Genomic DNA, 14513 nt, shown 5'->3' on the forward strand with positions numbered 1-14513 from the left:
ATTACGACTTATGGCGACCCTATGAATCAGTGACCTCCAACAGCATCTGTCATGAACCACCCTGTTCAGATCTTGTAAGTTCAGGTCCGTGGCTTCCTTTATGGAACCAATCCACCTCTTGTTTGGCCTTCCTCTTTTTCTACTCCCTTCTGTTTTTCCCAGCATTATTGTCTTTCCTAGTGAATCATGTCTTCTCATGATGTGTCCAAAGTATGATAACCTCAGTTTCATCATTTTAGCTTCGAGTAACAGTTCTGGTTTAATTTGTTCTAACACCCAATTATTTGTCTTTTTCGCAATCCATAGTATGTGCAAAGCTCTCCTCCAACACATTTCAAATGAGTTGATTTTTCTCCTACTTTTTTCACTGTCCAACTTTCACATCCATACATAGAGATCAGGAATACCATGGTCTGCATGATCCTGACTTTGGTGTTCAGTGATCAGAGCTTGGAAAAGTTACTTTTTAAACCACAACTCCCATCAGCCCCAGCCAGCATGGCCACTGGATTGGGCTGATGGGAGTTGTAGTTCAAAAAAGTAACTTTTCCAAGCTCTGTGATACATCTTTGCATTTGAGGACCTTTTCTAGTTCTCTCATAGCTGCCCTCCCCATTCCTAGCCTTCTTCTGATTTCTTGACTAACGTGATGGCTAAAGAGGACTGTTCCTGGCAACCTGAAGATCACTGCTTTTAAACTGTGTTTTGGAATATTTTTAACTGTGTTTTAGAATGTTTTTAACTGTGTTTTTGGAATGTTTTATACTGTTTTTAGTATTTTTCTTCTTTTGGGATGAAGGGCGGGATATAGTATTGTGTCATCTGCAAACTTGGTAAGAATTCTCTCCATGCATTCATCTAAGCCATTGATAAAATTTTTGGAGAATACCAAGACTTGGAATACCCCATGCAAAACTTTCCTCCAATGTGATGAAGCACTGATGAACACTGTTGGTGTGTAGTTTTCTGGCCAGCTGTTAGTCCACCTGCTGACATCACCTATCACTTATTCTACAATCACCAAAGCAAATCTGTGAGGGTTACATTATTATTGACCTTCATGATATGAATCTTGTCATTCAAATTTCTGAACTCTTACAACTGAACATGTAAATGACCAGCATAGCCAAGACCAACAATTCTAATTAGATGTTTCCTTGTGTTTCGTTTGGAGGCATTGCCTCTTTCCATCACTAGATGGCAGCCATGAGGGTGTTATTTTTTGAAGACATATATAATCAACTATTTTATACAATGTAAAATTTATGGTAAAACATCAATAGAAATTTTATTTTGGCAAAACCCTGTAGCAATTCTGTGGTAAAAGCAAAAATCTGGGTGTTTATTGATCAGCATACACTTTACAATAAATGCTGACACAGGTTGTAGAGCTTGCAGGTCATTTATCCCAAGTCACTGACTCCTCTCAACAACTCATCCAGCATTATCTAGTTTGTAGTACCTGACAAACAGAAGGAAGAAACAAACCTATGCCACCCTTCCCCAATATGGGTGTCCTCCAGATGTTTTGGATTCCACCTCCCGGCAGGCCCTGCCATCATGGCCAAAGTTTATGAATGATGGGGATTGTCTTCCAAAACATCTGGTTGATGGCTGGCATATACCAAGGCTGATAGCATGGCAATTAATAATAATAAAAAAATCTAAGTGCTCATGCTAGTATGTGCTCATAAAATAGAAATGAAGATTAAACAAAGAAACCAAAGTATCCCTAGTTAATTTGACTTGTGGGAGGAGATTCTTGGATTTCAAATCACGGGAAGTGCTATAAGGACTGGGATCCTCTGCCTGACCTAGAGTCCAGAGAGAGGTATGGCCTCTTGCATCAGTTTCTGGCTGGGTCAGGGAATATAAAAGCCCAGTAGCCCTTGGGTGGTGGGTCTGCTGCTGGTGGGGTTGCCACTGAAGGGGAGTCCTCTTTGGGAGTTGTGATGGTGAGGGCACTACCCCCCTCCTTCTATTTTTTTCCCCAATCTGGAGGAGGTTGGGAAGTGGGGAGGGCTTAAGGTGCATGTGTGGCTGCCTGTGCAGTGAACTGTACAACAGGAGAAATTCACCAGATGCCTTCAGAGTGAGAGTCTGCAACTGGGAAAAGACTGGCCCTCCCTGGGTATGAGACAGGAGAGAAGTAGATGTGCTCTAGCGTGAGAGGGACTGGGTGGGTTTTGTGGACATTCAGTAGCATTGTTCCCAATTCTGTCCAAGGCCTTCTGGCATAATTGGTTGTGGTAGATCTTATTGGTGGGCTGTTGTTGTCTGCATTATGTGTTTGGGAGGAATTTGGGGAAAGAGGGAGGGGTGATGTCACCTCATTTCAGTGATCATGGGTAGAGGGAGTTATAGACATGGGGAGGTTATAAATTACCATGGAAGACAAGGGCAAGGTTATCTATGCCTTGTTCCTCACTCCCATTCCTCCCATGGATAGGTTCCTGGTTGCTCATCTGCTGTGCCCACTGCCCTGTGTGCTGTTGTTTAATGCCAGATATGAACATAATAAGACCACACTCAGCAATACCTGGGTAGCTAAGCTAGGCAGAGTTGATCTGACCCAGCTGTTCCCACATGGATACTTGGTGCAGCATCAGCACAGTCTGCAGGAATGAGTGATGGGAAAAGAGTTGCTGTGGCCCATAGAACTTCCATTACCACCACCAGAAAACCCTTCTGTCTTGGAGCTTGCCTTGAGGGCCTGCACCTGATGTTGGGCCAAAAAGGAAGTGAATTAGAGCTGCTGTTGGTGTACTGCCCACCAGCAACTTCTCTGACTGAGCTGGCAGAGGTGGTGTCAGGTGTGGTGTTGGTGGAGCCCAGGACTATAGTTCTGGGTGATTTTAATATCCATGCTAAGGCTGCCTCTTGTGTTCTGGTTTGGGATTTCATGGCCTCCATAAGGACCAATGAATTGTCCAGAGTTGTCATGGGTCCAACACATAGGGCAGAACACACTCTCAATTTGGTTTTTGCTCCAGATGGAGGACAGGGTTGTCGGAGATGTGGAGTGGTGGAAGCCATCCCATTCTCATGGTCAGATCACTTTCTGGTGAAGTTTGGATTTATGGTTCCAATCCTGATGGGGTGATGGACAAATAAGATCCTGCTGGGAGGAAGGGCGGGATATCAATCAAACCATAAATAAATAAATAAAGATGGTCTGTCCCCATAGACTAATGAAATCCAATGGATTCCTGAATGCCTGGGGGGTGGGTCTAATAGATAGAACAGATGATCCTACTGAAGCCCTTGTCATGCTGTGGAAAAGCAAGTTGTGTTGGGCTCTTGTCACTCTTGCTTCTGAGTGCCCTCTCCGGCATTGGGGAGCCTATTCTGCACCTTGGTACACCAGTGAACTGAGAGTGATGAAACAGGGCAGATGGCTAGAGTGCAAGTTGTGGAAGATGTGCTGTGAAGCTGACTGGGCATGAGTGAAACAACATAACCGTACCTACTGTGTGATGGTGAGGGTAGCAAAGAAGGCCCGCTTCTCTGCCTCTATCCCATCCTCAAGTAGCTGTCCTGTGGAGCTTTTTCGTATTATCCAGGATCTGTTAACATGTACTCCAGGGAATGGAGTTTTAGACCCTGCAGAAGCCTACTGTGAATTGTTTGCAAGGCACTTCCAAGGGTAAAGTTGCTTGCCTCCATAGGAAACTTGACGCCACATCCACTGCAGTTTCCAGAGAGGTCAACATCTGTTGCAAATTCCTGAGATTGGTTGTAGTTGATGTGGCTTTATGACACGAAGAACATCCTTGCAGTAATGTGGCCAGCAACGTGCCTTCTTGCCCCTTGCCTCACTTGGCTTAATAAAGCTTGGCGAGGGAATATGACCAAGTGGGTCCAGGGTGTGGTCAATGCATTGTTGTGGGAGGGAGTGCTCCTAACCGTCCTGAAAGAGGCTTACCTCTTCTAAAAATGCCCACCCTGGACCCATTGGTTTGTGACAGCTACTGCCTGGTTGCAAATATCCCCCTTTTAGGGAAGGTGATCCGTAAAGAGGCACAATTGCAGGTACTCTTGGATAGAACAGATTATCTTGACCCACTTCAAAATGGGATCAGGTCTGGTTATGGGGCTGAATTGGTTATGGGTGCCCCAATGGATGACTTTTATCACAAGGACAGGAGGAGTGTGACCCTGTTATTACTTGACTTCTCAGTAGCTTTTGATACCATTGACTAGGATATCTTTCTGAGCCAACTTAGTGTGATGGGTATTAGAAGCACTGTTTGACATGGGTTCCAATCCTGTCTGCAGGGTCGCTTTCAGAGAATAGCATTGGGTAATTGTTCTCCTGACAGAAGTGCTTTGGGGTGCTGGTGAGTACCACCTTGTCCCCAATGCTGTTTAACATGTATATGAAGCCATTGGGAGTGGTCATTAGGAGAGGAAATGAGGTATCATCAATACGCTGATAAAACTCAACTCTATTTCTCTGTAATATCTGAATCAGGAGAGGCTATGCAAGCCCTGCACCAGTCCCTAGACTCAACGGTGGGCTGGGTGAAGGCCAAGAAACTGACTTGGAATCCTGGCAAAACAGAGGTGCTGTGGGTGGGTGGTTCCCAAGTCTGGATAACTGGTCAATTGCCTGCTTTGGATAGGGACGTACTCCCCTGAAAGAGTACTTTAATAGTCTGTGCGTGCCCCTGGATCCATCTCTGTTGCTAGAGGCCCAGGTGACCTCAGTGGCTAGAAGGAACTTTTTCTTGCTTACGTTGGTAAGACAAATATGACAATTTCTGGACTGGGATAGCCTGACCACTGTTGCCCATTTGCTGATAATCTCCAGGCTGGATTACTGCAATGTGTATGTGGGGCTGCCCTTGAGATTGATGCAGAAGCTGCATCTGGGGCAAATTGCGACAGCTCAACTGTTCCCTAGTGCAGGATATCACCAACATGTTAACCTGCTGCAGAAAATTGCACTGGCTGCCAATTAGTTTAATCAGAAGTAAGACCCACTGAGTTCAGAAGGATTAATCTCCTTAAATGTATCCTTATGATTGTAGCCTGAGTGACCTTGGATCAGTCACTAGCTTATTTATTACATATTTATCATGTTTCTCCTCTTAGGGGCTCAAGGTGGTAAACATAGTTCACTGTCTTCATTTTATCAACATAGCCTAACCTACCTCATAGGGTTGTTGTGAGGATAACATGGAGAGGGGCTCCTTGGAGGAAAGGTGGGATATAAGTGATGTCAATAAATACAATTTAACATGTAGAGGTTAAAATGCATGTCTGGCCATCTTAAACATATATATGTATCAGAAAAGTTGTGGCTTCTGTGGATATTGTGTGAAGTGGGCACTATATTCTTGACATAACAGGAAAATATTAGCACTTCCTCATGGTGTAGTATTGTTAATGGAAGCTACTAGAATGGAACTCCAGCAGAGAAGGAAACATTTGAGTTAGACCCAAGTTAGTTGGACTTGGTTCTCACTAAAATCAATGCAGTAAGTTAGATTAATTTTTCACACTGATTTTAGTGGAACATGTTGTCTTCACCGCTGTCAAAATCCAATCTCCAGGAGGAGTTATTTTATTATGTTCTGTCTCTCATGTACTGTACACCCTACACCTGAACTGTAATAACAATTTAATTAAATGTTTACAATATTATGAAGTGAAATTGTCTAAAATTAAAAATCAGCTTCTCATTATATTTGCATAACATTCCCTATAATGCAAAGCCCAGAACATAATATTATGCTGCTGCTGTTACCAGGTTATGGTGGCAGACAGGAAAAGTGTAACTGCAGTAACAACATAGACCTTATTTGCTTGAATAAGAAACATAATGAAATATTGATTATAACCTATATAAATGAAGCAATCCCACACCAATTAATATGTTTACATTTGTGTACTGGTATGTGTTTTCCCAGAATCCTAAAATGTTTTTCAGGAAGTGCCTCATACATCAAGGTAACAATTCTTGTAAATTTAAAATAGGAATAGGTCCTCAATATTTCACACTGTAAAGTTCACCAGTAGCAAAATCTGCATTTAACACTGCAGTGATCCTGTAAATCTTTATAAACAGGAGGTTAATCAGTGAGACCATGTATTGCTCCACTTGTGCCAAACTCAACTTTTTGTGGCACAGATTCCTTTAAAAGGACAATGGGCGACAAACAGTGTGGTAAATCCAAGCGGTCTCTGGAATCCTAAATTGTTTATTACCTACCTTGTTGACAAAATCATTTCTATTCAGTATGTCTTGAGGATCACTAGCATGACTGAGAAGTCTGAACTTAGGATACATAAGGTCAGCCTTGTTCTATTTTTATGGATCATTTCCAATTAGTATCATTCACTGATTGTCTCTTTGGGGGAATGCAGCAATCAATTGCAAATTAAACCTTTGCTGCTCCTAGGACGTTAAGGATAAAAAGGAAAAAACTGAACTTCTGTAGAGTGGTGTATACTTTCCAGTATTTTGTAACTAATATTTTGAGAGGATACTGCAGCCACAATCTTCACAGCATGTCGCTATATACATCAGCTCAAGGAAGTTACTATGAACATTAAAGCCTTAATTTCCAATGGCTCCTTCTGGATAGTGTCACACTAAAAGTGAATATTACCCCAATATACCCACTAAAATTAAAGCCACAGGGTGGCATTCAATGCTAGTCCTACTCAAAATAAACTCATACAAGCTTATAGACATGACCTTAGGTTCATAAATTTTAATGGGTATACTCTGAATAGGACTTAGTTGAACAAACCCATTGTTACTTTGTTTTGGAAGGGAGTGCCATTTGAACACTGCCTCACACATATAGTATCTCGCATAGGCAGGCGCACTCATAGTTCCCAGGTAATGAAATGGCAGCTGGGCAAGTGGGGCACTGCCCCACCAAGCTCAGTCTGCCCTCAGCTAGCCCCCACCTACCCTAAGTTACTTACAACCAACCCAAAGAATGGTAGTAGCTAACAGCTTCCTCTCCCTTAATCTCTCTGACAACTCAGCAGGGAGGAAGATGGAGATAAAATTAGAATTACTGGGCTCCACCAGTCATTGGCTCTGGCTCCACCTACTGTTGGGCTCCTTGCCTTCCAACCTACAAGTCCCAATGGGCATTAGCCACCACTGAGCCAAACCACACTTGTAACAACTGAAGTTGGCATAACTCACAGCTCATTTATTATACTGACTGGCTCCACAACTGACAGAAGCACAGTATACTATTTTATTTTCACATTAGACTAGCACCGTCCCTGCAATGTAAGTATGTAGTAATGACAGGCAAAAAAGTTTTCTAACACAACATGGAGAAGCTACTGTTTAACAAAGAAAGCAAAAGAGTCCTGCTGTGTGTATGCAAGTTTGTCCGTTTGCATACAGGGGCTTGCTGAGTAGAGCCTTTATTTTGAATATCCTTCAGTTTACCCAGAAACACTCTGGACCAAGTCCTGATGGTTCCTAAGGCTTGGATGCCAACGACAGGTACTCAGACAGAGTGCTTTCTATTAGTGTCCAGACTGCAAAGTAGTATACATGTTACACATCCCTATTAGTTAACTAATTATTAGTCTCAGGTTGCAATCCAATACATGTCTACTCAGAAGTAAGCTCCATTGGGTTCAATGGGACTTACTCCCAGGTAAGTGTGTATTGGATTGCAGATTAAGGCTGATATGGACCCTGGAAGAGAAAATATAGCACTTGCCATATCTTAAAAACTTTTTTAAAAGAAGAACACTGCCTTTTAATATTGTGAGTTTAAAAATTACTTACACTGTTCCTCTGTATCACTTCCTCATTAACAAGTTCTAATTTAAGAAGAAAATGATTGGGTGATTTAAAAATATATAGTCTTGATTAAAACTGCCTGTTGCACACTGATTCTACAAACACCTAGGATGTTTCTTGTTCAGTTGCTTCCACAAGCTCACTGAGCTTTCCTACATCAAGGCAGCCATTCTTCTATGACCAAACTAAAATGGGTGGAGTAGAAAGGGGAGAAGAAATGGTGCTCTGTTGCCCAGGAAAAAGATAGCAATGAAATGACTGTATTCTAAAGCCAACTGAACATTGCAGTAAGAGGGATAGGGCTGGTTCACATGGGGACTTGCTGTGAGATTGGTGCTACTTGCATCCCCATTTATTTTGCAGGGTTCACAAGATGTTGCAGGAAAAGGTATGTCACTGCTTTCCCCGTTAAATCCGTATTAAACCAATCCCCTGAAAATGCAAAAAGTGAAGGAAAAACCATATCTGCTTTGCCACGTTCCTGCCTGTAGGTGCTTTGTTCTGATGTTTTTTGGCTGGGTACTCCCCTTTCTCCACCCACCAAACTCTCCATGAATTTAATTTTGTTTCTGTCAGCTTAAGCAGCGACTTCCGGTCGCTCTAGTGTTCCTTTCCCCCCTTTCCACTAATGTGACAGAAGACACGCACACACATACATACTTAATTTAAAAAAGGGAGTTACTATACATATTGCTACAGGTACTTGTGCTGCCTTTCCACCACGGCCAGGTACACCACCAGCTTCTTGTTGCGCTCTGTTGGGCGGACCTGGCAGGGGCTTTCCTCCTCAACAACTTCCAGCTCAGCCTCTCGGCAGCAACTGCCATGGTCTAAGGAGCCAGCGGTGGGTGCAGACCGAGGCTCAACAGTGATGCCTGGGTAAGTGCTGGCTGCAGCTGTCGCCGTCGCCTGCATGTCCTGGCAGTGCTCACTGAAGTGTAGGCCGTGGTTGCTGGGCTCCTGCTGAAAGCCAGGCTGGGCAGTCGCAGTAGCGGGACCTTCCCCGCTCTCCATTAGCAACAGGGGTTTTACTATAAATATTGCAGGATGAAATGAAATTGACAGAAAAAAGTTTCTGTCTATTGCACCCCCACCCTCTCCTGGCTTCAGCATGCAATTGACAAGAAACAATGAAACTGACAAAAAAAACCCTCCCCTTCTCCATTAGCAATGTGGATACTCCAGAGGGACTAAACATGTACATTTGGGGGGGGGGGGGCACAATGAAACAGCAATACTAAATCTTTCCAGAGGAATGTCAATTGTGTGAATGGAAAACAGTGGATTGGAAGATGGGGAGTGTGAACCTTGCAAATCTATTGCGATGCCAAAAGCTGCGTCTTTAATCCGAAGTTCAACCTCCCTGTGAATCAGCCCATAGATAAGGCTGCAGAAGAAACCCAGTACTAGTGTCACTGAGCAGACCTGCGTAGCACAAATGCATGGCAGAAGACAGTTGGGAAGACATGTGTGCAGGGGCAAAAATCATTCTGTGTATACAGTTTTGCAAGCAGTATGTGCGCCTAGTTCACACAACATTGCTCTGATTATATCTATGTTCAGGAGAGTTGATACTATGGGCTCCAGAGTACCCAATACTAATGGGAGCCTAGATACAAGTAAACAGTGGTGGCTGAGGCCTACTAGGGAAGGGTGAGAATTCTGCCACATCAGATTTAAAACAGGATTTTTCAAGAGTCTGTGCACTCAACTCTGTGTGCAGAGAAAGCATGCTTGCCGTGAACTCAGCAGTTTTTCCGCAACCCCAGATTTGCAGAGGATGTTGTGAGGATAACATGGGGAAAAGGAGACCCATGAATGCCACCTTGAACTCCTCAGAAGAAAGGTGGAATGGATATAAATATAATACTGATAAATAAGGAATACTCAAAATAAAAGTCTCTCTACAGGCTGCGTAACCTGCCCTGATTTTTGAATTTGTCAGGTTTGGAATCATGAACAAAGGCCAACATAAAAATCAAAGAAAAAAGAATCTGGGACACAACCAGGATATTCAGGTCTACAAGCACTGTTTGCATGTAGGTCATTGGCAAATCCAATGTGTGGCTGTCTACTGGGATGGCTTGTCTGGGTGGGTGTGCAGGCAGAGTGTAACCCATGCTCCTGTACTACATATAGGCTTTGCTACTTTTGTGATAGCATTTTAGGTTTGCCAAAATATTTTATAACCTTTTTAGCCTCACTATCACACTGTAAAGTTGATCATAGTGCAATTTAGCAAAACAAAAGGAACAGTACTAGCACCTTTATAACTAACATATTTATTATGACATACATTGTCTTGGGCTATAGCATTATTTAAAAATACAGTGGGATCTGCACATGAATGGATGGCTTACGATTTCTTTCAGGAAGCAGGCTGAAATTAAAATGTCCCAATACTGAGAAAATTTTATGCATGTTCAGCAGCTGGTAACAACTTTAAATTGCCGTTACCAGAAATAAGCCTAAAACTTTACTCTGCTTATATTAGAACAGGATGTTTAAACCTGCTACTGCAAAACACCAGTCAGCAGTTTTGCTCAAAAACAGTGATAGGCTGATCAGAGAGGAGATAACTCCTTCTAACAAGATTCTTTACAAAGCTGAAGATCAGTGTAAGTAAAAATGGACTGGAGGAAACTATTCCCTTTTAAAGTGTATGACTTATGGCCATATATTGCATTTTATAATGTTATTGCTTTGCATATGGTTCTATAAACAATATTGTCCCCCAAAGTCCAGCCTCCTTTCAAAGTCCTGAATATCACCAAACAGTAGGAAGACAGAAAAAATTACATAATATACACAGGAGTTTGCACTTGATCAGTTTCAAGAGATGTGGACTCTTGAAGAAGAAAACTGTCAATCCATTACTAACAGCAACGTGTCTTCTGACTAATAATGTATTGAATCTTTCCTCAAATGATGATGATCCTAATCACAAGCAGAAAACTATTGCCTGATATTTAACAGCAGCAAGCAGGCAGCCTATGGGTCAAACCTGACTGGATAAAGGAGATGTATGAATATATATCTGATCTTATTAAAGCATCATAAATAAGAGCTGCTTGGGTAGTGAGTGAGAAGTGGAATACACCAAGATTAGGACCACAGAGTTGCATCCAACTTGCATCATACTCAGAAGAGACCCATTGAAGCCAGTGGACGTAACGGGGGTTATTCAAAATAAAAGGGTGTTAAACACGATTTTTACAATTCAGTTTCAGTCTTGCCTTAGGAGCTACTGCCACTTCCTCTTAAGAACTCAAACAAAACCCTTCAAACAAGTGCCAGAAAAATAGCTTGTAAAAGAGCAGGATTTGCCCTATGGGGAACTTGCTTTTGAAAGCCTTTAAAAGGAGTTGATGGAGTGGCAGGTCAGTCCCAAGAACACGCCCATCTCCTCAGCACCCTCTTACATAAGGCAACCCTGGACACATTTACCTGGGAGGAAGTCCCCTTGAACTTAATAGGGCTTACTTCTGAGTAGAAGTGCCAACTGAGTTGTTAGTAAAGACCGCAGGACGTTCCTGACTTTTCCTTTCTTCATTTGTAAGGTCACTAGTAGCCAGGTTTAACTCTTGCTTGCTTGCGCATCGCCATAGGCCGTTGTCAGGAAGCGACAACCATCCCTCCCAAACAACACAATCCAGCGCGCCAACAAGCCCAAAGCCCCGTCCTCTCTCCTTATCCCTTCAACTTGCAAAACCTTTCCTTATTTCCTCCCATCCTCCTCGCCCTATGGCCGGTGTGGGCCAGCGACCGAGTCAGAGCCGTTCGTCAAAGCGGCGACCGAAACCATAAGCAAGAGCGCCGTCGCTGCAGCGGCGCGTAGGCGGCCTCCGCTTTCCCCAGCAGCCCGGGCGCCTGCGTGCAAGAGACAAGGGGGCGGCGGTTGAACTCAGCAACCGGCGTCGGCTACGAGAAGGGGGGGAGGCGGGCCTCCTTCCTCTTTCCCGAGCCCGGCTTTTCCTTTGCGGGTCGGTGGAGACTCGGAGCGAGCGAGGGAGGGCCGCGGACGGGGAGGAGGGAGGCAGGCAGGCTGAGCCACCTTCTTCAGTGCCATTGCACCAACAGCAGCAGGTAAAGCCGACTAAGCCGCCCCAGGCACCTCCCCTCGGTGACCCCCCACCCGTTCCTCGTAATATCAAATGACTGTCTTCTCGACTACAAAAAAAACCCCTGACTCCGCCACCTTCTTCCGTTTCTTTCGCTCCTTCCTCGCCTCCATTCCCAGCTGTCACTGAAAAAGAGCCAGAGAGGAAAGGAAGTGGCTCTTTGAGGCCTGTAGTGCTAAAGGCTGCTCCTCTCCCACCTCCTGCGCTCCAGTTTCTAGAAGCAGATTTGGGGGAGGCGCTTCCTGGTACTGCTGCTTTGGTGGTTCTTCAGGCAATCGTTTTCCACCCACAGCTGTTTCAAAGAGGCGGAAGGGAGAAAACTCAAACTACTCATGTGGGCTTTGTTCGTCCCCTTCTAATCTTCTTTATAGGAGAAAGTAGAAGTTTTCCTTTTCCATTTTTCACCGTTCTTGTTTCTTCGGTCCTCTTAACTCAAGGTCCGCTTTTTTTTTTACTTCTGTTGGCTCTAAAACATCAGTTCTGGTTTTTTTTAATGATAGTTTCACTTTCACATTCTTCTAACAGTGCAATTCTATGACTATGTCTACTCAGGAGAAAATTCTGTTGAGTTCAATAGGCCTTGTTCCCAAATAACTGGATATATTGAATTGCAGCCTTACAGAGTCTACATGTCTACTCTGAAGTAAGCCCAGCTGAGTTCAGCGGGGCCTATTCCTGGTGATCGGATATAGGATTGTTGCCTTAGGCACTAATGTTTTCCAGTTACCAAATTCAAGTAATATTTTTGTGACATCTGCTTACTAATAATTTCTGTTTCTGCTTTTGAAAAAAACAATCCAAATGATAAGGTGTCTCTGAAGTACCAATATACTGTGTTTTTGTGAACAGTTTGAAAAGAACAATCGTTTTTATTTGTAGAAACAGCTTATTATAGGAACCTTGTAACTTCTTCCTAGTTTCCAATTCTTTTTTGAGAACGTGGTTTGATTTCTCTACAGTGTATGCAATCAGTCAATCTGTAAAGTGGTCAAAAGATGAAGAATTACCATGCTACTAGTCCCTAGTTGATTGCATATCAGTTGGTTTGCTAAATTTGCAGGACCTAGGTTTTTTTAAAAAAAAACTCCATGCAGCTAATTCTGTGGGCTTTTGGCTTTTTTTTTTAAATGGTCCTCACTGTCACATGGCAAATCACTTTTGAAAGCAAATCACAGGCAGTTTGTGACATGGCATGGAGGTATTCTGTTCAAAGTTTGTGTGTGTGATGGGGCGGGATTCCGTTGGCTCAACCTAAGCTCTTGGGACATGCCTAATGTAACGTTTTGGTTCTGGTTGTTCCTTTTATGAAGTAATATGTACCCCTTTTGAAAAAATAATCCAGTGAATTTAATTAACTTAATAGTTTCTTATTGAAAAAGAAACTAAGGATGAAACAGAATTTTGAACACGAATACTGCCTTAAAATAGTATTGTAATATTTTCTGTACAAGATGAAAAAGTGATATGTCCTGTTAGTGGCTTAGTTTACATATTACTTTAGGGCAAATGTGCAACATGCAGGTACACATCTAGAAAATGTACAGCCACTTCACTCCTCCCTCCCTCCCTCCTGCTGCAGCCAGGCTCCTGGGAGTTAAGGCATAGTTTGGCTTAGTGTTATGTCCAAACCCAGGCTCCTGGCTGTCTTTCTCCAAACCAATCTTGAGCTGTAACTAAGGTTTGTTCTTGGCTTACCACATACTGTGAGCCTGGGTTTGGATTTAGCACTAAACCAAACCATGGCTCAGATCTCAGCAGCATGGCATTAGCAGGAGCAGAGTAGGCATGAAGTGGCCATGTTTTTCTAAATGTACACCAGGATGCTGCACATTTACCTTTAAACCATAGTTAAACTTAACTATAGTTTAAAGTGATATGCAAACACTGCCAGTGTCTTGATAATGGCTATATTTATAGAATACATTTTATTTTTCAAGCATTTTATTTTATGAATTAAATATGTTATAATGTATGATTATCAGACTTCCTCAGATATACTCTAGAGTGCAATTGGGGTTTTTTTCCTCATAAAAAGCCCACCAGTCCATCCTAAATATAAATGGTTGGAAACGCTGAAGTGGATAAATTTGTGGGTGAAGACAGGCATATTGGGTGGTGGAACTGTATATACAATTGTAGTTTTAGAATAAGACTTCAAATCTCAGCCAACTCTCGGATCTCCAGTTGCTGCTTTTAAATGCCAGATCGGTACTTAATAAATCTTCCCTCGTCCACGACTTGATTGTGGATGAGGCCACCGATCTGGCATGCATAACCGAGACCTGGGTGGGTGAGCAGGGAGGAGTTGGTCTCTCCCAGCTCTGCCCACCAGGGTACTTGGTTCAGCATCATGGTAGATCTGAGGGTCGGGGAGGTGGGGTTGCTGTGGTCTATAAGAGTTCCATCTCACTCACCAAGCACCATGTCCATACAGTCACTGGCCTGGAATGTTTGCACCTGGTGTTGGGCCAGAGGGACAGGCTGGGAATCCTTTTGGTGTACCGCCCACCTTGCTGCCCAATGGCTTCCCTAACTGAGCTGACGGAAGTGGTCTCGGAGGTATTGCTGAGATCCCCCAGACTATTAGTACTGGGGGATGTCAA

The 14513-nt window shown here is 43.3% G+C and overlaps 1 protein-coding gene across 4 annotated transcripts in view; it reads left to right on the plus strand.

The window, feature by feature from the left end:
- TBC1D5 (TBC1 domain family member 5) overlaps positions 1–14513 on the plus strand; it is a 741088-nt gene that overhangs the window by 300285 nt on the left and 426290 nt on the right. Inside the window, exon 1 of one of the 4 annotated variants that reach the window (XM_061587420.1) lies at positions 11530–11875. The exons of 1 other annotated variant lie outside the window; for it this stretch is intronic. The gene's annotated coding sequence lies outside the window, so the exon portion shown is untranslated. Of the gene's footprint in view, positions 1–11529; positions 11876–12210; positions 12348–14513 lie in introns of those variants that run through there. 2 more of the 4 variants (XM_061587415.1, XM_061587416.1) reach the window with 2 other exon arrangements.

Source organism: Rhineura floridana, chromosome 10 (assembly GCF_030035675.1).
Source record: "Rhineura floridana isolate rRhiFlo1 chromosome 10, rRhiFlo1.hap2, whole genome shotgun sequence".
NCBI lineage: Eukaryota > Metazoa > Chordata > Lepidosauria > Squamata > Rhineuridae > Rhineura > Rhineura floridana.